General features: G+C 31.9%; 2 pseudogenes across 1 annotated transcript; one reads left to right on the top strand and one right to left on the bottom strand.

The window, feature by feature from the left end:
• Positions 1-679: 679 nt before the first annotated feature.
• Positions 680-3,234, top strand: LOC145039633 (uncharacterized; annotated as a pseudogene).
• Positions 3,235-6,927: 3,693 nt separating this feature from the next.
• Positions 6,928-8,067, bottom strand: LOC145041916 (protein transport protein Sec61 subunit beta pseudogene; annotated as a pseudogene). Its single transcript, XR_013680487.1, has 2 exons — positions 7,929-8,067; positions 6,928-7,310 (listed from the first exon to the last, which is right to left on the bottom strand). The product of XR_013680487.1 is annotated as a protein transport protein Sec61 subunit beta pseudogene (transcript).
• Between the last annotated feature and the right edge of the window lie 18,087 nt (positions 8,068-26,154).

Raw genomic sequence — 26,154 nt, 5'->3', positions numbered from 1 at the left:
CAATATGAGTCTACTACAGTTTCATGGCCGGCTTAGCCCAAGTGCAACATGTGCATAGGAACAGGGCCCAAATTTGTGAGGGGCCCAAATTTTTTTTTTAGTATATACTATTTGCATCGGCAGCCCAATAATTTGGGAGAAAACCATGGAACAAAACAAAAGCATGAATGTGTGAAACAGAAGCCGGCAGCGTAATTTAGTCATCACTCATCAATTTCGTTTGTTCAAAAAAAAAAAAGTGATCACCAAGGGTTGACAACTAAACAGCAACTCAACGATTCAGCAAGGGTAAACGTCTAGACGAACAGGTAATATACTAAGATTTATGAGAAATTGATTTATGAGAAATTGAGAATTGAGAAATTAAGGATTATTAGCCAATCAGGTAGGATTATCAAGTTTATAGTTGTCAATTGCATACTTGAATGATTCATATTTTCATAGATTATCTATTTAATTGAATATTGAGTGAATTTAATATTTTATTATCGGTTTATCTACTATGGAAATCAGTATAATAGAATAGTGAATGAATATATTAGTTTATACTTTATAAGATTCATAGAAATAAGTTTAGTAGTTTAAATTATAAGTTTATGTTTATTGTAAAATTGTTTATCAAATTATGTTCATTGTAATTTCTTGAATGTTGAAAGTTGAAAATAATGAACTTGTAGTGATGAAGTCTAAACAACCATCCGGTTATCAAAAACGTAAAAAGAGAAAACTAGATGAAGAAAAAAGAAAGGTTGATGTCGGTGCTCTAGATAAGTTTATCCATAGACAACATGTTGAAGAGCACATTGAAGAACATGTTGAAGAGCACATTGAAGAGCATGTTGAGGAGCACATTGAAGATCAAGAGCATGTAGAAGTAGAAGAGACAGAAAAGTATGAGCCTGTTAAAGAGATTGTTGATATATATGATCCAAGAAGGTGGGAAAAACTTAATTCTGATGAGATTAAAATTTTGGTTGAAAAAGGTCCTAAAAGAGATAATAGTATTATGTATGGTCCCTATGATAAATTTGGTAGACGATTTTCTGCAGCTTTATATACAAGAACTTTATCAAATTTGGAGAAGTGTGATAGAGAATGGTTAGTATATTCGAAAGAGCTAGATAGGGTATTTTGTTTTTGTTGTAAAGTGTTTAGAAAAGGGATTTCGAAAGGTAAATTGGATGGTGAAGGTTATGCAGATTGGCACCATGTTACCACTAGGGTTAAAGAACACGAAATTTCATTGGATCATCTTACAAATAGGAATAAGTGGTTTGACATGCGTAAAAGATTGAACTTGAACGAAACAATTGATAAAGTTCAACATGAGCAGTTCAAGAAAGAAAGAGATTACTAGAAACAAGTGCTTTTAAGAATTATTGCAGTTGTGAAGTTTCTTGCTAAACATAATTTAGCATTTTGCGGATCCAATGAAAAGTTGTATAAAAAAGGTAACTATAAATTGTATTTTATTTGTTCCAGTTCCACCAACAATCTTTTTTTTTTTAATTATGATGACCGATTCCACTTCTTATTTGTTAATTGTATTTAACATGTAATGGAAATTTTTTGGGTGTCATTGAAATGTTGGAAGAGTTTGACCCGGTTATCAAAGAGCATGTGCGACGCATCACAAGTGAAGGACTTCATGTGCATTATCTTGGCCACCTAATCCAAAACGAACTAATATCTTTGCTAGCTGAAGAAATTAAAAAAGAACTTATCAAGAAGATAAAGGAAGCAAAGTACTACTCAATCATACTTGATTGTACTCCCGATTCAAGTCACCAAGAACAGATGACTATAATAGTAAGGTATTTAAAGTTATCATATAATTCTGTTACTATCAAGGAATCCTTTTTAGGTTTTTTGAATGTTGATGATACCTCCGGAAAAGGATTATTTGATATTACACTTGAGGAGTTAAAGTCTCTTGGTCTTCAAATTGATGATATGCGTGGTCAAGGCTATGATAATGGAGCAAACATGAAAGGAAAACACCAAGGAGTGCAAAAGAGATTTTTAGATATAAATCCTAGAGCATTTTACACTCCTTGTGGTTGCCATTCTCTTAATCTAACATTATGTGATATGGCTAACAAGTGTGTTAAAGGAAAGAACTTTTTTGGATTCATCCAACGTATTTATACCATCTTTGCAAATTCTACTAAGAGGTGGGAAATTTTGAAAGATAATGTTAAAGCTTGGAGTCTTAAGTCATTATGTCAAACTCGTTGGGAAAGTCGAGTTGAGAGTGTAAAAGCTATTAAACTGCAACTTATGGATGTACAGGAAGCTTTACTTCAAGTTGGAGAAAAAGATAATGATGCTGCAATTGCAAGTGAAGCAACTTCACTAGTAGAAAAAGAACTTAGTGACTTTGAATTTTTGGTATCAACTGTTGTTTGGTAGGAAGTACTAAACCGTGTGAATATTGTGAGTAAGAAGTTACAATCAAAGGATATGCATCTTGATAATGCCATTACAGAAATAAACAAATTGATTGGGTACTTCAAGGATTATAGAGAGACTGGTTTTTCAAAAGCGATTGTTGAAGCTAAAGAGATTGCTATTGAAATGGGTATTGATCTAATATTTCCACAAAAGCGTTTGATTGAAAGGAAAAAAAGGTTTGATGAGAGTTCAAGTAGCGAAGAAGTTTCATTTACACCTGAAGAGAATTTCAGAGTCAATTATTTCTTATACATTGTTGATCAAGCTATTTCTTCTCTTGAGACAAGATTTGAACAATTCAAAGAGTATGATAAAGTATTTGGTTTTTTATTTCCACATAATTTGAGGGGAATTGAAGATAAAGATCTTAAGTTATATTGTTATCGTCTTGAAAAAGCACTCAAGTTTGAAGAAAGATCAGATATTGATGCCGAGGAGTTTTATACGGAGTTGAAATTATTTGAGACATTGGAAACCAATGAATTTAGCAACCCTATAGATGTTTTGAAGTTTTTGAAAGAACTTGATTATTTCCCAAATGCAAGCATTGCATATAGAATATTATTGACTATTCCAGTAACGGTCGCATCTGCAAAAAGGAGTTTTTCCAAATTGAAATTTGTGAAATCTTACTTACGCTCCACAATGACCCAAGAAAGACTTAGCGGTTTGGCAATGATATCTATCGAGAACGAAATCTTAGAGAGTATAGACTACGAAGAGTTGATCAACCAATTTGCAATCAAGAATGCTAGGAGAGCTTCAAGGATCGTCGGTTAGCTGTTAGGATATGTTATTAGTCATTAGAATACTATGATTTTGCTATATTTATTGCTATAAGGTTTATCGTCATTTTAATAAAAAAATTAGTTTACATAATTTAATTCCTTAAATTGTTACACGTTAAGGTCTAAGGGCCTTTTTTATCCGTTTCGTCCTGGGCATTTGAATCCTCAGAACCGGCCCTGTACAGTTTTTTTAATAATACAAAGTGGCTTAAAATATATCAAAACTCAAAAGTATAACGTGTTTTTGTTTTTCAATTTGTAATTGTAATGATTGTGGTTTATAATTTGGAATAAGATAGTAGCTTTTTTATGTAAAATATGTGTATCGTATATTTTGGGGTGGCCAGATCTTTAATGAGTGTTGCAAGTTGGTTTTAGAAGGATTTTATCAAGTTGAAATAAATAAATAAATCAAAACATATAATGAGTTTGAGTTTTAAGTTTGTAAAACATCAACTTGAATTGTTTGAGTCCTATCTTTTGGATATTTTTACACTTGTGTCATTATTTTTTCACTCATATTTTTTGCATTTTCATGAAATGTCTTGCATAGATTATTTAGTTTTTTGACATGCTTTTGCGGAGTTGCGGGGTTCTAACAACGACGTAAACGTTCTTGATCAGTCACTAATATTTCATGACATTTTGACAGAAAAGGCACCGTATGCTCCTTTCACAGTAAATGAACATGAGTATAAGTTCGGGTATTACCTCACAAATGGAATATATCCATCATATTCCATGTGTGTGAAGGCGTTTCGACACCCAATAGAATCAAGAGACAAATTTTTCAAGAGAAAACAAAAAGGAGCACGTAAGGACGTGGAATGTGCTCTTGGAGTTTTGAAAGCAAAATGACACATAGTTGAATTGGAACATCCAAACATGTTGATTGGACATTCTATAAGATATTATGTATGCATGTATCATTAGGCAAAACATGATGATTAAAGGATGAAAAATTGTTGAATATTCGCCTACGGAACCTACCAGGGATAGCAGAATACTTATATAGAGTCGTTGATATTCAAGACCACGAAAACATAAACAACTTCAAAAAGACTTGGCAGATCATATCTACGATGACACTGAAGTTGAATAATTTAAATCAAAAATATAATTTGTTTCGTCTTTTTTTTGGATTTTAGGTTTTTAAATATGTTTTTATCCTTAGTTGTAATTTTTTTATGTTGTTTTTAATTTAGGATTTAAATTTTTATTTTTACTTGTTAAATGTTATTTTTAATTTATGATTTAATTTATATGATAATTATAAATATTATGACATAAATAAATAAAAAAGAAATTGGAAATACAGAAACTAAAAACATCAAAATAAAATTACAAAATAAAATAAAAAATAATTAGTGTTATTATATATTATTTAGTGTTGCTTATTTCCACCTTTGAACATCCATATATGATTAAGATGATGATGTGATACATTTTGGGTGTGATAACATGTAATAATATGTTGCCTACACATAACAGTCTTAGTTAAATATCAACCAAGTAAGTTACAAACATGTCCCTAGAAAATATATTAGTTACAAACATTACCTTTATAATTCCACTCTCACCCAAACAAATCCATACAAAACAAGGGAGGAAGCACCAATATAATCAAGGGATAATGACTTGAAAGGGTAACGAACTTTCGACTTTTGTCACATTTAGTCACTAAACTTTTTTTGTTATCTATTTGCCATTAAACTATTGAAACTGTTCACATTTTACCCTTATGACCGGCTGTTACCGGTCATAAGGGTAAAATGTGAACGGTTTCAATAGTTTAGTGGCAAATAGATAACGAAAAAAAGTTTAGTGACTAAATGTGAAGAAAATCGAAAGTTGTTTCCCTCTAAAAAGTTCGATGACTAAATGTGAACAAACTTCCTATTATATTATGTTTTAGCAAAATTATTTATTTTTGTTTAATTGTAGCAATATTTGTTGATGAAGAAATCTATGAAATAAAAAATAAAAAAAAACAAAATGCAACATCCGGATTTCTAGGTATCATAATTTAAGTATTTTTCTTTTGAGTTAAGAAGAGAGACTCGACGAGTTGACGCCTCAACTCGTCGAGTAAGGTCGCGACTGATGACTCGGATTAATGAATGGACTCGACAAGTCGGTGAGGCGACTCGACGAATCTGCGCTGTTGGCAGAAACCCTAAATCTTTGGGCCCGAGCCATATTTAAAGGCACTTATGGTCTTCAATTACAACTACCTTTCCCATAAGTGAGAACCCTAGCGAGCTTGAGTGTGTAGAGTGAGAGGAAGAGTTATCTTGAGTTTTTTGGTGTGATGGATCTGGACCCTTCTAGGTTCAGAGAGCCGAGAATATGAAGCTTTAGTAGAGTAAACCTTGGGGTTCGAAGTTAGGAAGCATTTATGGGATTTTTATGGTAGATATAGTTACTTTCATCTTACACATAGATATGAAGTATTTTATATAAATTACGTGCTATGTGTGCATATTATTTGAATACTTGATGTCTATGTTGGATGAACGATTTTATACATGTTTTAAAAGATTTAAACGGTATATTTATTTTATATCTACAAATATGTTGCGGATGAAACATGGGTAGATGAAATAGTTGGTGTGTGATGAAATAAAATGATGAGAGATATGTGATGATAGAAATGTGATGATAATTAGGTATATAGATGATGATGAATATGTGATGTAGGATGAAAGGAGAAACCATAACTTTAACCAGCAATGTGACGATGTAGTCATCTACCAGAGTATAGATGGTGACCACAGACTATTCTAGACAACACAGTGGAAACACCAACAGGCCCATAACCTGTAGGTGATGAATTACGAGTTCAGGCGATGTTGTAACTACGTATTCATGCGATGATACTCTAACCCCTTACTATGAATTACGAGTTCAGACGATGTTGTAACTACATATTCATGGGATGTCACAAATTTCGCATGCCAAACCAATGGTCATAATTCACATCAGTGAGAATGGTTCATTTTTTTGTAAAACCAAAATTAGATTGGAAATTTTGATTTTTTATTTTGGAAAATGTCAAACCATTGGTTTTGTATTTTGGTTTCGGTTTTTTTGTTTTTTTTAAATATATTTTTAGGGTTTTTTTTTTTTTTTATTTCATAGATTTCTTCATCAAGAAATGTTGCTACAATTTAACAAAAATAAATAATTTGCTAAAACATAATACAAGAGGAGGTTTGTTTACATTTAGTCATTGAACTTTTTAGAGGGAAACAAACTTTTGACTTTTGTCACATTTAGTCACTAAACTTTTTTTCGTTATCTATTTGTCATTGAACTATTGAAACTGTTCACATTTTACCTTTATGAATAGCCGGTCATAAGGGTAAAATGTGAACAGATTCAATAGTTCAATGACAAATAGATAACGAAAAAAAGTTTAGTAACTAAATGTGACAAAAATCGAAAGTTCGTTACCCTTTCAAGTCATTATCCCTATAATCAAACCCCAGACTTTGAAAATGGTAAACTACATTTGTTGCACATATCAGGAGACAAGTTTTCTACCACTGTTTTGATAATAAGGACTTTTGGGCATTCAGGTCTTTTCAGGTGTCATAACTGTTTCTACTGTTTTACTGCATACTCATTAATCCATGAACTAAATTATAACCAAATTTCAAGTAAAAATATCAACTCAAAAACATTTCAAACGAAATAAAATCTCTGCCATATAATCCAACAAAAAAGTACAAACTATAAAGAAAACCAAAACTAGTCATCAACTTTATCTCTCGACTACATGATACTTTCTTTTTCTTAAGCCTACTCCTTACGAACAAAGTAGAGCTTACCCATGACATGAAGAACAGCAACAAAAGCAATGAACCCAATGCTCATCACAAGAACAACATTTGGGGATATCTTCAATCCAGGTGCATCATCTGTGTAAAACTGCAGCATGTTTCCGGCAGTTCCACCTGCAGCTGAACTTCCAGTGGCGCCACCGGTCCTCCTCCTTCGTAAGTTGGCTGCCGCCGCAGCTGCACTTCCTCGTGGTGGAGCTCCGCCATTCAAAGCCATTATTCTCTGCTCAAAACCATGTAATCACAAATTATTAATCCGAATTTACATATCTACCCTTTTAGCAATTAGGGCTTGCTACAATATTAAAAATGTTGGACAAGAAAGCAAAAATAAAGCTGCAGAACTACAAAAACTTCTGATTGATTCATGAATGTAGCGATAATATTTGAAGAATTCATAATCATTACAATTGTATTTGCGATCTAGATTAGCTATTCGAACCGAAGAATAAGGAAATTCAAAAGCAGATCCGAGGAGCAGAGCGGATAAATTTCAAGTACTTCATCGATTATTCAACCAATTCAATCATTGTGGATAAACAAAAAGCAAAAGAGATGGAAAAACTCAATTTATTTATATATCCTGAAAAAAAAAACCTTACGATCAACGATTTTGGCAAAATCGAGGGCTACGGTATATATAAAGAACGATCTAACTAATCAAACTTCATTCATCGGGCTTATATATGTAATCACAAACAGATCTACAGTTAGCATAAACTAAAATTGGTTGTACTAACTCCAAATCAAGATTGAATTATCAAAAAATTAAAACAAAATCCCATGATCGATGAACAAATAAAATATAAAGCTATGTGAAGAAGGAAGAAAATCGACTAACCTTTAGCAAGTAGATCAAAAGGTTCCGATATCGTTCTCCTCTGGCTTCGAAGTTCCAATATTTACGAGAGAAGAACGAAGACAATCAAGAAGATGGCTTACTTCGTGGCGTTGAACTTCTTGGCGTTAGGTATCGTAGCTGCCACATCGATTAAACCAATCAAAGGTTGCCACGTGTGATTCGTGGTTTTCCCATTTATGACTTTTCTTTTGGAAATTATCTGCTAAATAGGCCTTGGTTCCTTACAAGTTGTACAATGGAAGTTTTGATTCTACAATCGGCCCAAATTGGATACTATGGGCCTAAGGCTATTAATGTCTAATAGTTATAACTTATAAGTTTATACTATTATTTATGACACTTAAAAGGTTCCATATTATTCTTGCGATTAATCAAATCATTTACTACTTACTATCATTATACGACCCATAAGGTGTTGGTGATTTTAGTATTACTGTTTCATTTTAAGTAACTGGAACTAACATGTAAGCTAAGGTACTTCATAATTTGTATTCTAATATATGTATGGAGTAGTGCGGAGTGCACGTATGTATAAGATCAAATTAGAAGCCGGTTCGACGACTAGTCAGGAGTCCGGGGTTTCCAAAGTGGCAGCGCCCCTAGCGGGGTCCAAGGGGCAACTAATGACAGCCCAACCCTAATCCGTTAGTTTTGAGGGTGATTATGGTAAAACTAACGAAACTCGTTAGTTTTGGTAACCCTAATCCGGATTAATATTATTTGCTTCCAATGTAACTAATGACGGTCCAACCCTAATGAAACCCTAATCTTGTTTAATATATAAATGACTTTTTTTTTTATACAGAAGGGGGTTACGTTCTTTAGCTCTCGGTTTTTCATCACACATTTATAGAACCCTTTAGCATATTAGCTTACGTTTTCTGTGCCTAGAAACGTAAGTGTCCACTTGGATTATCCCATGCTGAATTTCTTGTAACCCATACATAGGGTAGAAATATCAGTTCGGAAAGTGATATTACGATCCAAGTTGGTATCCAGATCTCCACCAAAAACCCTAAATTTCTCTACATAAGGTTCACATTATGGGTATGCACATACTCTAATAATATCACATTTGTGCAAACTCATAACATTTCATTAGATTTTACAAACAAACAATAATCCCTATGTTTAATTTGGTACCAATAAATGAGTGATCTTAGAAACATCTCATGTCATGCTTGATTTGGTTTCAATAAACACCTCGCCACAAACATCCTATTGCACGTAAGGGTAACACGCATTATAACCCAGTTATGATATTAGGGTTAAAGTGCATCATTATTCATGTTAAAAATTTTGTAAAGAACTTGTTATGATCACTTACAGAGAAATTTTGGTACGTTCATTTTAGTAACACTAAATTTAAAACCGATATCATTTATATATTTCTTTTGAACATCAGTTAGTTTTGATGCAATTCGTGAAATATTTGAAGGTAGCAAATATAACTACAACAATAAATTAGCCTGCTCGTTACCATATGACAATACACTATTATATATGTAAATAAACACTTGTTGATGATGATGTATTGATTCATAACTCACATTACACACTAGAATGATTTACCATTACATTTGACTACTAGGTTAAAACCCGTGGAAACCACGGTTAAAAAAGAAAAATATTATTCCTAATTGAAAATCATAATAAGTAATCAAATATTTGAAAAAAATTTATTAGTTTGCAGAGATAGAAGTATTATCATTTTGTTTATAATTTTATTCTAAAATAAATATATTGACTTTTATGAATATGCTACCAATCAGCTTCCTTGCACCTTATAGGTTTACTCACTACACACATGTCATGCTCCTAGGTTATGTTTGTAAAGTAAGACAACAACGAAAAAATTGAACATTATTTATTATGATGTATTAATAGATGTTATTTTCTATAAGTATATAATCTTTAAATATATAATTAAGATATTATAAAATAATTAGGAAATACAAATAAAATTTAAATTTTGATAGACTAAATATAAGCGATCCCACAAAACATAATAGTATGATCGTGGTGTAAACAAATTACAAATAAACGAAGAAATGCTACAGAGTTATACAAGCACAAATTTATCTTTTAAATCAGGTATGTATTCTATACAAATCTATGATGTACTTGATCTTCATATTTTTCATTTAATTTCTTGTAGCAATACAAGCACAAATTTATCTTTTAAATCATGTATGTATTCTATACACATCTATGATGTACTTAATCTTGATATTTTTCATTTAATTCCAAGTAAATATGGATTATTTTCTATGATTTGATAGATCTTGAATGAAAAATAACGTTTAACTATAATCAAATGAAAATAGTATGCATCATCAAATGAAAATAGTATGCATCACGTTATGCCATTTTGAATCAAAACCTAATTCATAAATGAAAAAAAAAAACAAAAATATAATCCATAAATGTGAAATATTACAATGAAATAAGAGCAATAATAATTTGAAAAAACAATAATATAACTGAAACATGTATACCCACTTGTTCTCCTACTACGGTATGTATAAAAAGATGGTGTTTGGTTATTAAAAGTGTTTGATTCTTGACAATACAAATTACCAATCCAGTTGTCCCTAGTCAAAAACTCCACTGATACACAAATTCCAATTCCAATACACAAATTACACTATATCCCCTTAGTACATCAACTTTTCTTGGTAAACCAAAGTTCAAAAAAAAAAAACTAAATAGCATATGGTTTGATATAGTTCGCCTTTCATGACAAGTATCCCCATTGACAATTGTGTCTAGTGATCTGAGAAATTTCTATTAAAAAAGAACATATTGATCTGATCAAGTTATATAACATATAATTTACCAATAGTTAAAACATATCATGTTATTTCATGATAAACACATCATGGTTCATACTGATCTTTTTATGCTTTACTTTCTAATGCTACTTCATTATTGTTAGAATCGTAGAGAATAACAACCAAATTTTATCAATGTCCTCTTTTTGTTAACTCATGATATTATGGGTAGAAAATGTAAGTCTATTATTAAAATACATTGCGGATATTGTGAAAAAAGAGTAAAGTACATTGCTTTTTCCTACAACTTGTCCTTTATATGTCCCCCATCTTAGTTAGATTTTCGGATGTGGATCAAGAGAAAGAAACCTGAACAATGATCATCGAAAAACTAAACTCAACATATTATAAATATAATAGTAGTTTGGTAATTTTACCGACCTGTTTCAATATGACAACACGTTTTCCTTTACATATGTACAATCACGTCTGAAACTCTTCTTCAATTTCTTTAATAAATAATAAAAAATTATCAGATTCATGACCTTGAAGTTTCCTATATTGAACTGCACGAGCACCTAGACATGCATCATGTTCAACTGGTTTTATTGCTGCAGTTCCAGCATTATCCTGATTTATTTCATAAATTAAGACCAACAACATAAAAGAGAAACATTATATAGTGAAAAAAGAGAAGGGTGTACTTACCTGGCTAGTATCTTTTCCCAACCAGAAATGTATGTCATAATTATAAGCACCTCCCTTCCTAGAAGTAGTCTATTATTGATATTTACTCTAGTTCTATAATCAAAAATTAAGAAGAAACAAATCTAGGGGTATCTATGGCTGAGGGTATACCTAATTAATTTCCCAGTTAGCAGTATATTGAATTATGCACGTTTTTTACCCATCCAACTGATCTCCTACAGAGTGCTACACATTAAATAGATTATTGAATAGAAATTGAAACAAATCTAGATAAAAATGATGAAAGACAAATAAACCTAGCCACGATCGAGCAAATTTCATATAATTATACAAAAAGCACAGTAACCTTGTTATGGCATCAATAAAATATTCATACATTCTGTAATCTTAAAAAACGATATAACTCACAGATTCATGCCCTTTAGTGCTACGATTAATACTAATAACAATGAAGGAACACAAAATTTTAATATAAACCATAAACTAATCACATTTTAACATCCAAAGGTAGGAGACGGAGAAGTGGGGAGAGCGAAGAGGCCACAGAAAGATGACCACAATAATACATCCACAAGTGATGCTTGAATTTCAAAATTGAAACCCTAGAATTAAAATCGACATGTCATTTGGGTTTTGTGTTGATTTCGGAGTTCTCTGACTTTTCAGTTACGAATTTGCTTTGTAATAAAAATTGAAACACGAACAAAATCAAATTGAAGTTGCGTATATGAAACTATACAATACTGATAATCAATTACGTTCCTAAATTTTTGGGATATTCCTACTAAAGCGACAAAATTTGGATTTAAATTTATGGAGATGAGGAATTGTGGATGCAGATTTCTCGCACAGAAATTGGAAAGTATTATATGTTTCAAAAAAAATGTCGATTTGCTTCTATCTTGGCCGAATAGAATGGCAAATGAAAAGTCATAAGGGTATTGTCGGTGTTTCACAATGAAAATTATAGGCGGGAAAAATAGATGGGGAAGGGCTGAGCATATGACACGTGGCTTTATAGGTACTCTTTTATTAGAGTAGGATTCTAAAATAAATATATTGACTTTTATGAATATGCTGCCAATCAGCTTCCTTGCACCTTATAGGTTTACTCACTACACACATGTCATGCTCCTAGGTTATGTTTGTAAAGTAAGACAACAACGAAAAAATTGAACATTATTTATTATGATGTATTAATAGATGTTATTTTCTATAAGTATATAATCTTTAAATATATAATTAAGATATTATAAAATAATTAGGAAATACAAATAAAATTTAAATTTTGATAGACTAAATATAAGCGATCCCACAAAACATAATAGTATGATCGTGGTGTAAACAAATTACAAATAAACGAAGAAATGCTACAGAGTTATACAAGCACAAATTTATCTTTTAAATCAGGTATGTATTCTATACAAATCTATGATGTACTTGATCTTCATATTTTTCATTTAATTTCTTGTAGCAATACAAGCACAAATTTATCTTTTAAATCATGTATGTATTCTATACACATCTATGATGTACTTAATCTTGATATTTTTCATTTAATTCCAAGTAAATATGGATTATTTTCTATGATTTGATAGATCTTGAATGAAAAATAACGTTTAACTATAATCAAATGAAAATAGTATGCATCACGTTATGCCATTTTGAATCAAAACCTAATTCATAAATGAAAAAAAAAACAAAAATATAATCCATAAATGTGAAATATTACAATGAAATAAGAGCAATAATAATTTGAAAAAACAATAATATAACTGAAACATGTATACCCACTTGTTCTCCTACTACGGTATGTATAAAAAGATGGTGTTTGGTTATTAAAAGTGTTTGATTCTTGACAATACAAATTACCAATCCAGTTGTCCCTAGTCAAAAACTCCACTGATACACAAATTTCAATTCCAATACACAAATTACACTATATCCCCTTAGTACATCAACTTTTCTTGGTAAACCAAAGTTCAAAAAAAAAAAAAAAAAAAACTAAATAGCATATGGTTTGATATAGTTCGCCTTTCATGACAAGTATCCCCATTAACAATTGTGTCTAGTGATCTGAGAAATTTCTATTAAAAAAGAACATATTGATCTGATCAAGTTATATAACATATAACTTACCAATAGTTAAAACATATCATGTTATTTCATGATAAACACATCATGGTTCATACTGATCTTTTTATGCTTTACTTTCTAATGCTACTTCATTATTGTTAGAATCGTAGAGAATAACAACCAAATTTTATCAATGTCCTCTTTTTGTTAACTCATGATATTATGGGTAGAAAATGTAAGTCTATTATTAAAATACATTACGGATATTGTGAAAAAAGAGTAAAGTACATTGCTTTTTCCTACAACTTGTCCTTTATATGTCCCCCATCTTAGTTAGATTTTCGGATGTGGATCAAGAGAAAGAAACCTGAACAATGATCATCGAAAAACTAAACTCAACATATTATAAATATAATAGTAGTTTGGTAATTTTACCGACCTATTTCAATATGACAACACGTTTTCCTTTACATATGTACAATCACGTCTGAAACTCTTCTTCAATTTCTTTAATAAATAATAAAAAATTATCAGATTCATGACCTTGAAGTTTCCTATATTGAACTGCACGAGCACCTAGACATGCATCATGTTCAACTGGTTTTATTGCTGCAGTTCCAACATTATCCTGATTTATTTCATAAATTAAGACCAACAACATAAAAGAGAAACATTATATAGTGAAAAAAGAGAAGGGTGTACTTACCTGGCTAGTATCTTTTCCCAACCAGAAATGTATGTCATAATTATAAGCACCTCCCTTCCTAGAAGTAGTCTATTATTGATATTTACTCTAGTTCTATAATCAAAAATTAAGAAGAAACAAATCTAGGGGTATCTATGGCTGAGGGTATACCTAATTAATTTCTCAGTTAGTAGTATATTGAATTATGCACGTTTTTTACCCATCCAACTGATCTCCTACAGAGTGCTACACATTAAATAGATTATTGAATAGAAATTGAAACAAATCTAGATAAAAATGATGAAAGACAAATAAACCTAGCCACGATCGAGCAAATTTCATATAATTATACAAAAAGCACAGTAACCTTGTTATGGCATCAATAAAATATTCATACATTCTGTAATCTTAAAAAACGATATAACTCACAGATTCATGCCCTTTAGTGCTACGATTAATACTAATAACAATGAAGGAACACAAAATTTTAATATAAACCATAAACTAATCACATTTTAACATCCAAAGGTAGGAGACGGAGAAGTGGGGAGAGCGAAGAGGCCACAGAAAGATGACCACAATAATACATCCACAAGTGATGCTTGAATCTCAAAATTGAAACCCTAGAATTAAAATCGACATGTCATTTGGGTTTTGTGTTGATTTCGGAGTTCTCTGACTTTTCAGTTACGAATTTGCTTTGTAATAAAAATTGAAACATGAACAAAATCAAATTGAAGTTGCGTATATGAAACTATACAATACTGATAATCAATTACGTTCCTAAGTTTTGGGATATTCCTACTAAAGCGACAAAATTTGGATTTAAATTTATGGAGATGAGGAATTGTGGATGCAGATTTCTCGCACAGAAATCGGAAAGTATTATATGTTTCAAAAAAAATGTCGATTTGCTTCTATCTTGGCCGAATAGAATGGCAAATGAAAAGTCATAAGGGTATTGTCGGTGTTTCACAATGAAAATTATAGGCGGGAAAAATAGATGGGGAAGGGCTGAGCATATGACACGTGGCTTTATAGGTACTCTTTTATTAGAGTAGGATGCATAATGATTTATGAAAATAAACTGGTCTCATATAATTAACAATAAAGATGATGATACATAATGATTTATGATGGATATATTCATGCTAAAAAGTATTCATTTTAAAGTAATCAGAAGATTTATTCCTTTGGATTCAGTTAAGGAGATGCTTAATAATATAGTTCATTTTTAGTTAATACTATAATGATTCATGGGTCACCTAAAGATACTAAAATGATTCTCCATAACATTGATTATATACAATGAATCAAGAAACACACCTGATCCAATAATAATTCAATAAAGATTTATTCAATCAACATAATTTAAATTAACGCATAATGATTCGGTTCATGTTACATTTTTACTATAATGATTCAATAGAATACTTGTATGCATGCATCATTTTCCACTAACATATGATTGTTAATAGGTAACATTTTAAAACACGCTTTCATCTAAAATGTTTACATTGATCAAAGTATGCATATTGTAAATAATTTATTTATTTATTGAGAAAAATTTAAGAATATATATGGTAGCGATGATATTGTACAAAATTGTACTTTCTATTTTAAGAAGATTTTGTTGTCGAAAATAAAATCTTTGGTACTTGTGTTATCTGGCGGCAGTTGGGTGGGCCTTTCATGATGCCCATAATTTCTTAAATCCTGTCGATTTTTTTGTTTCATGAAATATTATTTTTTATCATATATAGCTCTATATAATCTTATTTCTTTTATAGTAATAAAATAGCTACAAAAGTTGCAGGATTAAATTTTATTAAAACACCAGAAAAGTAGATATCTAAAAGAATTTTGAATGACAACAATCGCCGGGCTATTTTTACACGATTTGACAAAAAAGTGATGTGTAACTAATCTATTATTTATAAACATACACAAATTCACAGTTTCTGAAAGTTGAATCTGAAAAAAAAAATGTGTAACCAAAACATTTGACATATTAAAATATAAAAGTATTTGTCATATAAGTTAAAAAAAAACTTAATAATGCAATTCTTTTTTGGTAATTTACTTTCAAAAAGTTAAATTTTTTTTTTATATCGGTTGGTTAGTGGTTAAATATTAGTATCACCAAATTAATAGAATTTACCGAACACCTTGATTAGAATTTAGGACATCTAATCTAAAGTCAAAATCTCTACTAAACAAAAATTAATAGGAATGTTGTGACAAAATAATTTCCAATAAGTGAAATATGTGTCATTTGGGTGGCGAATGTGTAAGCAATCAAATGTTTCAAAGAAAATATTTAGGTTTTTTAGTCTTGTGATGATTTAAGGGACATTAATCAAATAATTTAGTTAGACATTTATTCAAAACGAGGGAATGGCTGCCGTGCTTCTCAAAAGTTGTAGGTAAATTGTAAGTAAGTTAAGGAAATGATAACATGGAAAATTCTATAATAGTCTAAATTATGTACGAACGTGTCATATGTTAGAAATTTGAGGTTTAGAAAGGTTTGGAAATTTTGAAAATTGCAATCGCTTTCAGATTAAAGTATTTTGGTGGTACTGTAAATCTTTAATCGGATATAACTTAGAATATGAGAGCAAGAACAAAGAATGTAATTGTATGAATTTTGAATGTACTGGAAAATGAGACTAAAACTGATTTTGTGATCTTTGTCTAAAAACTTTCATATGACAATTTCAAACTGTTATAAAATTATCAAAACTGACATAAAAACGGATATTTTAACCCCAGTCAAGGGCTCTGCGTCTTGGACCCCGTTAGGGGATGCTGCCCCTTGGACCCCACTCCCATGGGCGCTGCCCCCCGAACCCCCTTTCGTTCTAGTGCTTCGTCCTTAAATGACAGTGTACTTTGAAAATTTGATCAACGTAAACAAATGTACGCTCCACACCTCTTTTGCTTATTTAATATTTATCAAAATCATTTTTTATCAACAAATTAATCATATTATACTTAAATAATATTGACGATAACAAATCACCAACATCATATGTGATTTGTGTTTACACATGAGCGAAAATAACCATATATAATTTAATAGATGTACTTTTAAAAGTTGGTTAGTTGTAAAGAAACATCAAAATGGCCGACCTTCACAAAATGCTATCAAAAGTTGGTCGTCGACTATAGGATGTAAACAAACGACAATCGATCTTCACAAAAGATTACTTGTAGTGTCGTATATGTTTATGTTAGATATTTAGGACTGAAATCGCTGAATAATTTTATGTGTAAGTAAAAGAGTGACTTAATATGTACGTATCAAGTAGTTTTTATAAAATAGCAATTAACTTTTCAACTATTATCTAGTTTTACAATTAAAATGTAGCTTTTCATGTAACAATAAATTTGTCAACTAGTCTGTCAAACATAATCTTAAGTTAACTTATAGTTTTTTAATCATTATAAATGGTTTATCTAACTCTATCTTAAGAATTATGTCTTCATTTCCTTATAACAAATTCATCTAACCATGTAACATAATATAGTGTAACACCACCACAGCATGAATAACAACACATTATGGGTAACTAACGTAGAGTATCCTAACTCCAAAAGATGAAGACAGTAAAGGTAAATAATGTAAGAGGCTGTTTGTCGTAAACAGACAAATAACTAAAATAGAAAATCATTATCTAATACTAGTTCCAAATAAAATCAAGACAAAATTTCATAAATGGTTCTTATGGTTTTCATTTTTTTTCCTTAAAATAGTTATTGAAACATTTTTTTATGCGTGAATGGTCATTTAGAGCAAACCTTACACATCAGTGGTCCTGATAGATGTCCGTTAAATTGTTCTGTTAAGTTGAAGGAATTTTTTATAATGACCATTTCTGATATTTTGTGAAACTTCACTTATGGATCATTCATGAATTTGTCCGATAACTATTTGTGAAAATTAAAAAAAATCTATTAAATCTTGTATTAATTACCATAAATCAAATAAAAAGACAAAAAACTAAAACATAAAAAAAAAACATAATATTTATATGAATAAAAAAATTAACGCTTACAAATTTTAATCATCATGTAAATATATTTTATTTAATATATAAATAATTTTTATTGTATAAACTATATCTAAAATATTCAAACTATAATACATCATTGAATATTTTTGTGTTTTATATTTTATCTAAAAAATGAAGTATAATAACATAATTTTGTTACTTTTTAATTTTTGCGTGATTGTAATTTTCAAGATTTATCTTATTTTTCTTTATACAAATATATTTATTTTTATGATAAAATATGATGTGTTATTATAAAACAAATGTTATATATATATATATATATATATATATATATATATATATATATATATATATATATATATATATATATATATATATTAAAATTAACCTACCTTAGCTATAGTAAAGTGGCTAAGGTTTGGCATAATTGGTCCCCATTTATTTGTATATGGTCAATTTCTTTTTTTTCGTCTGGACCCTTTTAGATCATTTTTGAAATTGAAGTTGTATATGTCTTCTTTGTATTTGTGATTCACTGCTTTTGTAAGCCAATGAGATTAAGATTAGTGTTAATCTTCTTCACGGCTACGTGTTATGGTCTGCTCATGCCTCCATATCCTCTTTGTATGTAGAACCATCGTGAAGTGTCACATAATGCTCCACCGCCTCTTCAAGTTTCTAAAATTGAAAGAAACGAAGTTCGGCTCATGCATCGCCGATTCCCTATCTGCTTTACTTCTCACCCGTATATCTTCGATCCTCTCATTGGATTACACTCCACTTTTGAAGGATGACCCAATCGATTGTTCATATTACTGTTCTCCACCCCATCCTCCCAACGCCATCGACTGCAAATCGCTTTCCTCCTTTCTTCGTTCTGTGGCGGATGTGAAAAATGATAAATTGAAAAAAATATATATATTTATAAAAATCTTGACATGAAGACATGAAAACACCTTTGAATTTTGTAGCATTTATTGTTTTTATATTTTATTTTGTATCGAATAAATTAGTTGCACTATTATGTTTATAGATTAGTAATAAAAATGGTTTTTTTATGATTTACTTACAAATATTATACTATAATAAATATGCATATATGCACTTAAAACGTTGATTTTTTTTTTGGTTAAAAATGTTATAGTTTTTTATTTTAAATATTCCAGTTTTTTTTTTAAGTTTACTGATTTTTAAAAGATTGTTGTTTCTTTAAAAAAATTTGCAATTTTTTTAAAAGTATATATATTTTTTATTTAAAAAAGTTCATGTTTTCTAAAAAAATTTAAAATTTACACTTTTAACAAAAATTAATAATTCTTATTTTTTTAAAACAAATTTAAAAATTTGATTTATTATGTTAATTTTTAGATATTTTTATTAATATTTTCAATAACAAAAAAAAATAACATTAAATGAGATTGGTAAGATGACGATCATGCCCTTAATGAGTTAATTTTGATCCAACGCTCCACATTTAGTTTTCGGGTTCTTGGAAAACTATAAGTTCTCTCTCTCTCTCTCTCTCTCTCTCTCTCTCTCTCTATATATATATATATATATATATATATATATATATATATATATATATATATATATATATATATATATATATAATATCAAAGCATAATCCATGTAACGCCCTGACTTTCAGGCTTTTTCAAATTCATCTTTTGGTTTTAAAGTGTGTCATTTTGGTCCTTGTTTTGGAAGGAAGTGGTCGCAAGAAGCCCTAGTGGCAAAATGGTAATTTTGGGAGAAGGAGTGGTACGTTAAGCATACATTTGAATGCACTAAGCGTACTAGGGTGTGCCCTAGTATGTTGGGCATACTCTTGTCCAAAAGAAACCCTGAGTTTTAGGGTTGGTGGGCTACTTAAGCACATTTGTGGATCATTTTGCCTCACTCTTTCAGCCTCCAATTCGTTGAGCCATTTTTAGCAAACCCTAACCCCGTAAGTGATTGTATTGAACTTAAAGTATGATATTGGTGTGCTTAAAGGAGAAGGAAGTGCATCATGGAGTCAAGGAAGGAAAGCAAGCGTGTAGATCTTGGATCATCATTTCATTTAGAAGCTCCAGAAGATAAAAAGTTGCTACCTTTATGCTTTTTTTGCTTGGATCTCATTTTTGTAGCCTTATGCTGCTCTTTTTATCCCAAAAGTCCCATTGTTATGTATGTATGGTTTTGGTAATTTTGGGCGGTCCTTTCAGACCATATGAAGGGTTCTAACCCATAAAAATGAGGTCCCTTTAGCTAGTTTGGCTCCATGCTTCTTGTAGAAGGTGTTAATGGATTAAGACCATGTATTAAGGACTTTTTGGACGTCTAAAGTAATAAAATTGGAGACTTTTATGACCCTGGAGTGCACTTGGATCATGGATCTGAGGTTTTGGCTTAAGTGCTTAAGTCATTAAGCACTTATGAAGAATTTATGTCTTGCGAGGGTACCCCCGAGTAGGGAGGTGTACACCCCGCGTACCTAATTTGCATCCCCAATGGTTGATTATGTACAACCTTGTATACGTTGCGCGTACCTCCGGAGTACGCCCCACGTACGCGACAATTTAAGCCTCTTCATTTTGGGTTTCGGTTTTGGACTCAGATTGTCTTGGGTGAAGGCTAACGAAAGCAATGTTGGATAAGGTGTCTAAGTACGTAACTATATTTGGTACGTACTTGACCCGACTTGGCATGGTCCATTTGGGTTTCACTTCACCAAAACAATTTGTACGGATAATCTTTTGAGAATAATATGTTTATGATTTATTAATATATTATAAGTTATAATATATTAATATGAAATCATATTATTTAACTAGTATTGATCAAGAATTAATTTAGAATTAATTTAGTGATCAAAAGAGACTAATTAAATATGGACTTATATATATATATATATATATGTGTGTGTGTGTGTGTATATATATATATATATATATATATATATATATATATATATATATATAATGGGCCAATGCTCATTTAGGAAGGGCTAATATTGCATAGATAGTCCATGGAGTTTTTAACCCATGGATCCTATGGAAATGAAAGGTCATAGGTATTAGGGTTTACATGGATGTAACCTTAATCCTCCATAGTATATAAAGAGGTCTTTGGCACACGAAATGACACTAGTGTGTGTAAGAACAAGGGTGAAGTGATTTCTACTAGTGCATATTATTCTCTCAAGTCTCTCTAAGTTGTGTGGTGATTTGTGATTCCATTTGAGGCATTCACATTATTGGTGCTAGGCTCTTGAAGCTCCAAGCAATCAACCACAAGAAAAGGTATGTTCTTCTACTAGATTTTATGTTACAAGTACCGCATAACATGCTAGTTAGGTTGAGAACCTTGGAAAAATCAAATTTGCATTTATAATAGAGAAAACATAGATCCAAGGTTTCTAGGGTTGCATATACACCATAGGAGTGTTAGAATGCTCCAAACCCTTTAGTGGTATCAGAGCCAGGTTTGTTTTCATTATACTTGATGCAAATTGCTTGAAAAAGTCGAAAATCTGCTCACTGTTCAGTGGACTCGCGAGTCCATGGGGGGAATCAATGAGTCCAAGTGAAAACTCATCCTACTCATTGAGTAGGTTCTTGCACTCGGCGAATAGGAGGCCCAGAGTGCAGATTTTTGAGTTTTATTGTTGGAAATGGACTAGAATCATTACCCTAAACTGTTTTGGACTTATAAAATTTGTTTTTGATGTGGTAATGATTATGCTAATCCATTTTCAAAGGTTATTATCAAAGTTTCAAGTTTTATATATGTTTATATGATTCTTGAAATTGTTGATATGAATGTTCATACTTATGAGTTTTAGGAGATCATAGGAATTATTTGCAAATTGTTTGTTAGTGTAATTCTTGATCTAAATGCCAATTAATTGACTCCATAACTTGTCCTCATGTTATGGAATTCCAAAAGTCTCTTCTTTAAATCCATTAAGACTCATAAGTTATAGAAATGAAAAGTCTTCAATAGTTTCAAAACTTGACCTCAAGTCTTGGAATTTGTAAAGTCTCACACACACTTTAATTCCAAACCCTAGAGTTTTAAAAGTTAAAATTCAACCATTATATTTTATAGTATTACAAGTTAATAATATATATATATGTATGTATGTATGTATGTATGTATATATATATATATATATATATATATATATATATATATATATATATATATATATATATATAAGATCAAGTCAGTCTTACGGTTAGTAGGCCGCATTCATGAAGTTGTTCTATAAGGGGGTATAAGGTTGTTGCCTATAAAATGGCAGCTTAATGGGTGTCCACTCTCACCTACCGCTTCCTTGACTGGTGAAGGGTCGTTAGCCGAACGGGTAGGACAAGGACTATAATTCTCATTAAAAGTATAATGATGAATATAAAGTAACTATACCTTTTTTAAATCTCCAATCTTAGCTACTTTAGGAAAATGTGAAATTGGTGCTAACCTATAAAATTACACTTTGTACCTTACCAATAATGGTGTCTTATTAAGGTTCCTGTATCTAATCTAAACCTGTCTTCTTCTTTTTCAGATGTCTTCCAATAATGCTACTTCTGGCTCAAACCTAATAGGCTCCTTCTCTCTCATGAATCTTTGTGGGAGAGTCATCTTTGATGGTTCAAACTTTAATGATTGGATCAGTAACATCAGGATGGTCACTCGATACGAGGACAAGGAATATGTCCTTGACAAGGAGCTGAAAGAAATTGATGAGCCTACTGCTACTCCACAGGAGATCGTTGACTTCGAGACTCATATGAGAGATGCCACAAAGCTGGCATGTATCATGTTGGCCATAATGACAGCTGAACTCCATAAGTCCTATGAGGACTTTTACCCTTTTAAGATGCATTTGGACCTGATTGACTGATACCATCAAAGTGCACATCAAAAGAGGTATGAAATTATCTCTTCCATGATAACAACCCGAATGAAGGATGGTTAACCCATCACAGACCACATGCAGAAGATGCAAAGGTTTGTGGACCGTTTGCTGAAGTTGAATGTGAACTTCCCCGAGGAGTTGGCTATTGACATCATATTGCACTCCTTACCTACTTGTTATGATCAATTCCGAATGACCTATCATATGAAAAAGGAGGAGGTCACACTCAGCAAGCTTCATGGACTTTTGAAGAGTGCCGAAAGTGATATCAAAGGTAAATTGGCTTTTACTACTCCTACTCCTAACATCGCCCCTATTCTGGAAATCGGGAAAAGTAGAGGGAAAAAGAGGAAAACCCCTTCTAAGGGTACCAAGGGAAAGTCTCTTGATGGCTCCTCTTTGAGTGGAACCAAAGGTGGTTCTGTCACTCCTTCTTCCAACCCAAAGGAGGTTGAATGCTTCTATTGTCATGGTAAGGGGCACTGGAAACGAAACTTCCCTAAGTACCTACAAGATGTTAAGGATGGGAAGGTCAAACCAACCCATGCAGGTAGTTACACTATATTGTCTAATAACTCACCGCATACTAACTCTTGGGTCCTTGATACAAGTTGTGGTATTCATATATGTTCTGATTTGCAGGACCTAAGAAGAAGTGAGGATGTGGAGCAAAAAAAGATAAACTTGATCATGGGGAATAAGAAAGCTTCACCTGTCACCAATATTGGAGTTTATTCTTTGTTGCTGAGTAGTAGGTTAATATTAGATTTGAATAAATGTTGTTACTCATCTGAAATGGCGAGAAATATTATTTCTTTTCACTATTTGTACAAACAAGGATTTACTTTTTCATTTGATAATGAATCTGGTGGTGTTAATGATTTTTATAATAATGTTCTTTATTTTAAAGCATTACCTTGTGATGGTGTATATGAAACTGTGTCAGTTGTGGACAACTTAGGAAATAATGTGTTGTATATCGATTCTTCCACTAGTTTGGACAAAGCATCCTTGTGGCGTTGTTGACATGTTAACAAGAAGCGCATAGGCCAACTCCAAAAGGATGGAGTCTTGGAGTCATTTGACTTAAGGTCAGATGATAGTTGCGAGTCTTGTTTGCTTGGAAAAATGACAAAGTCACCCTTCATAGGTACTTGTGATAGGGGTGAAGGTTTGTTTGACCTCATATACATAGATGTGTGTGGACCCTTCAAAACCTCCACAAGGTATGCTAACCACTTCTATGTGACTTTTACCGATGATTATAGTAGATATGGTTATGTGTACTTAATTAAGCATAAGTTAGAAACCTTTGAAAAGTTCAAGGAGTTTAAACAGGAAGTGGAGAAACATATGGGCAGGAACATTAAGATGCTTCGATCTGATCAAGATGGAGAGTATCTTAGTACAGAGTTCCTTGACTATCTTAAGGAATGTGGAATCATTTCACAATTGACATCTCCCAGGACACTACAGCTTAATGGTGTGGCTAAGAGGCCCAATTGAACCTTGTTGGACATGGTTCATTCCATGATGAGTCGAGCTTCATTACCAATCTCATTTTGGGGGTATGCCTTAGAGACTGCCGCCCATATCCTTAATCTAGTCCCTACCAAGAAGGTTGCCAAAACACTTCACGAGATGTGGACTGGGAAAGTTCCCACTTTAGACCATATCAAGATTTGGGGTTTTGAGGCTTTCGTAAGACATGAGACTCACGACATGCTCAAACCTCGTAGTGAGAGGTGTATTTTCATTGGTTACCCACAGAAATCCTTTGGTTACCTCTTCTACAGACCTAGTGATAATGTGGTCTTTATGGCAAGGAGAGGGGTATTTCGTGAGAGAGAATTTATAAGCCAAGGAAACAATGGGAGGCAAATTGACCTTGAAGAGCTTCAAAAGTCAAGTGGTGAAGGAACCTCAAACCCAAGCAATCAACTTGAGGAGAAAACTCCTGTTGAACCAACTGACAAGTCTATACCTCTGAGGCGTTCCATTAGAGTCAGGAATTCACTTGAGCATTACTATGGTTTCCATATTACTGCAGAAGGTGATACATTTATCAGTGATAGTACATTGGTAAATTTGGATGAACCTAACAGCTATAGGAAAGCCATGGCAAGCCCTGATTCTGCTAAATGGAAAGAGGCTATGGATAGCGAGATACATTCCATGTATGACAATCAAGTTTGGAACTTGGTTGACAATGTACCGGGTCATAAGACAGTCAAGTGCAAATGGATTTTCAAGAAGAAAACCGACATGGAATGGAAGGTGCACACTTATAAGGTGCGACTGGTTGCGAAGGGCTTCACTCAAACTTAGGGAGTTTACTATGATGAAACCTTCTCACCAGTAGCGAAAATTAAGTCTATTTGTTTTGATGAGAAAGTCAAAGAGTTTGGTTTTTCGAGAATCGAAGATGAGTCCTATGTATATGCCAGAGCTAGTGGGAGTATAGTTAGCTTTTTGGTACTGTATGTGGATGACATACTACTCATAGGAAATGACATCCCAACTTTGCAGGAAATTAAATCTTGTTGGGAAGTGTTTCGCTATGAAGGACCTTAGAGAAGCTGCATATATCCTAGGGATAAGGATATTCAGATAAAGGAGTAAAAGACTAATTGGACCTAGTCAGAGCACCTACTTGGACAAGGTGTTGAAAAGGTTCAACATGCGTAATTCGAAGAAAGGTGATTTACCGATCCAAAGCAATGCCAAACTGAGCAAGGCTCAGAGTCCGAGTACAGAGGTTGAGATAGTTAAGATGAGTCGATTACCATATGCTTCCGCTGTTGGCTCGATCATGTATGCTATGACTTTTACTTTCCTTGATGTGGCCTTTGCTTTGAGCATGGTCAACAGATATTAGGGGGATCCTGGCAAGGCTTACTGCTGCGATGAAGAACATTCTCAAGTACCTACGGAGGACTAAGGACTAGGACCTTACCCTTGGTGGGAGTGATGAATTGAGAGTGGTGGGGTATAGTGACGATAGCTTTCAGACTGAGAGGGATAATTTCCG

Source organism: Lactuca saligna, chromosome 4, assembly GCF_052625555.1.
Source record: "Lactuca saligna cultivar CGN05327 chromosome 4, ASM5262555v1, whole genome shotgun sequence".
In the NCBI taxonomy this organism is placed as follows: Eukaryota; Viridiplantae; Streptophyta; class Magnoliopsida; order Asterales; family Asteraceae; genus Lactuca; species Lactuca saligna.
The sequence above is the reverse complement of the archived record's forward strand: the minus strand, read 5'-3'. Positions and strand labels throughout refer to the sequence as shown.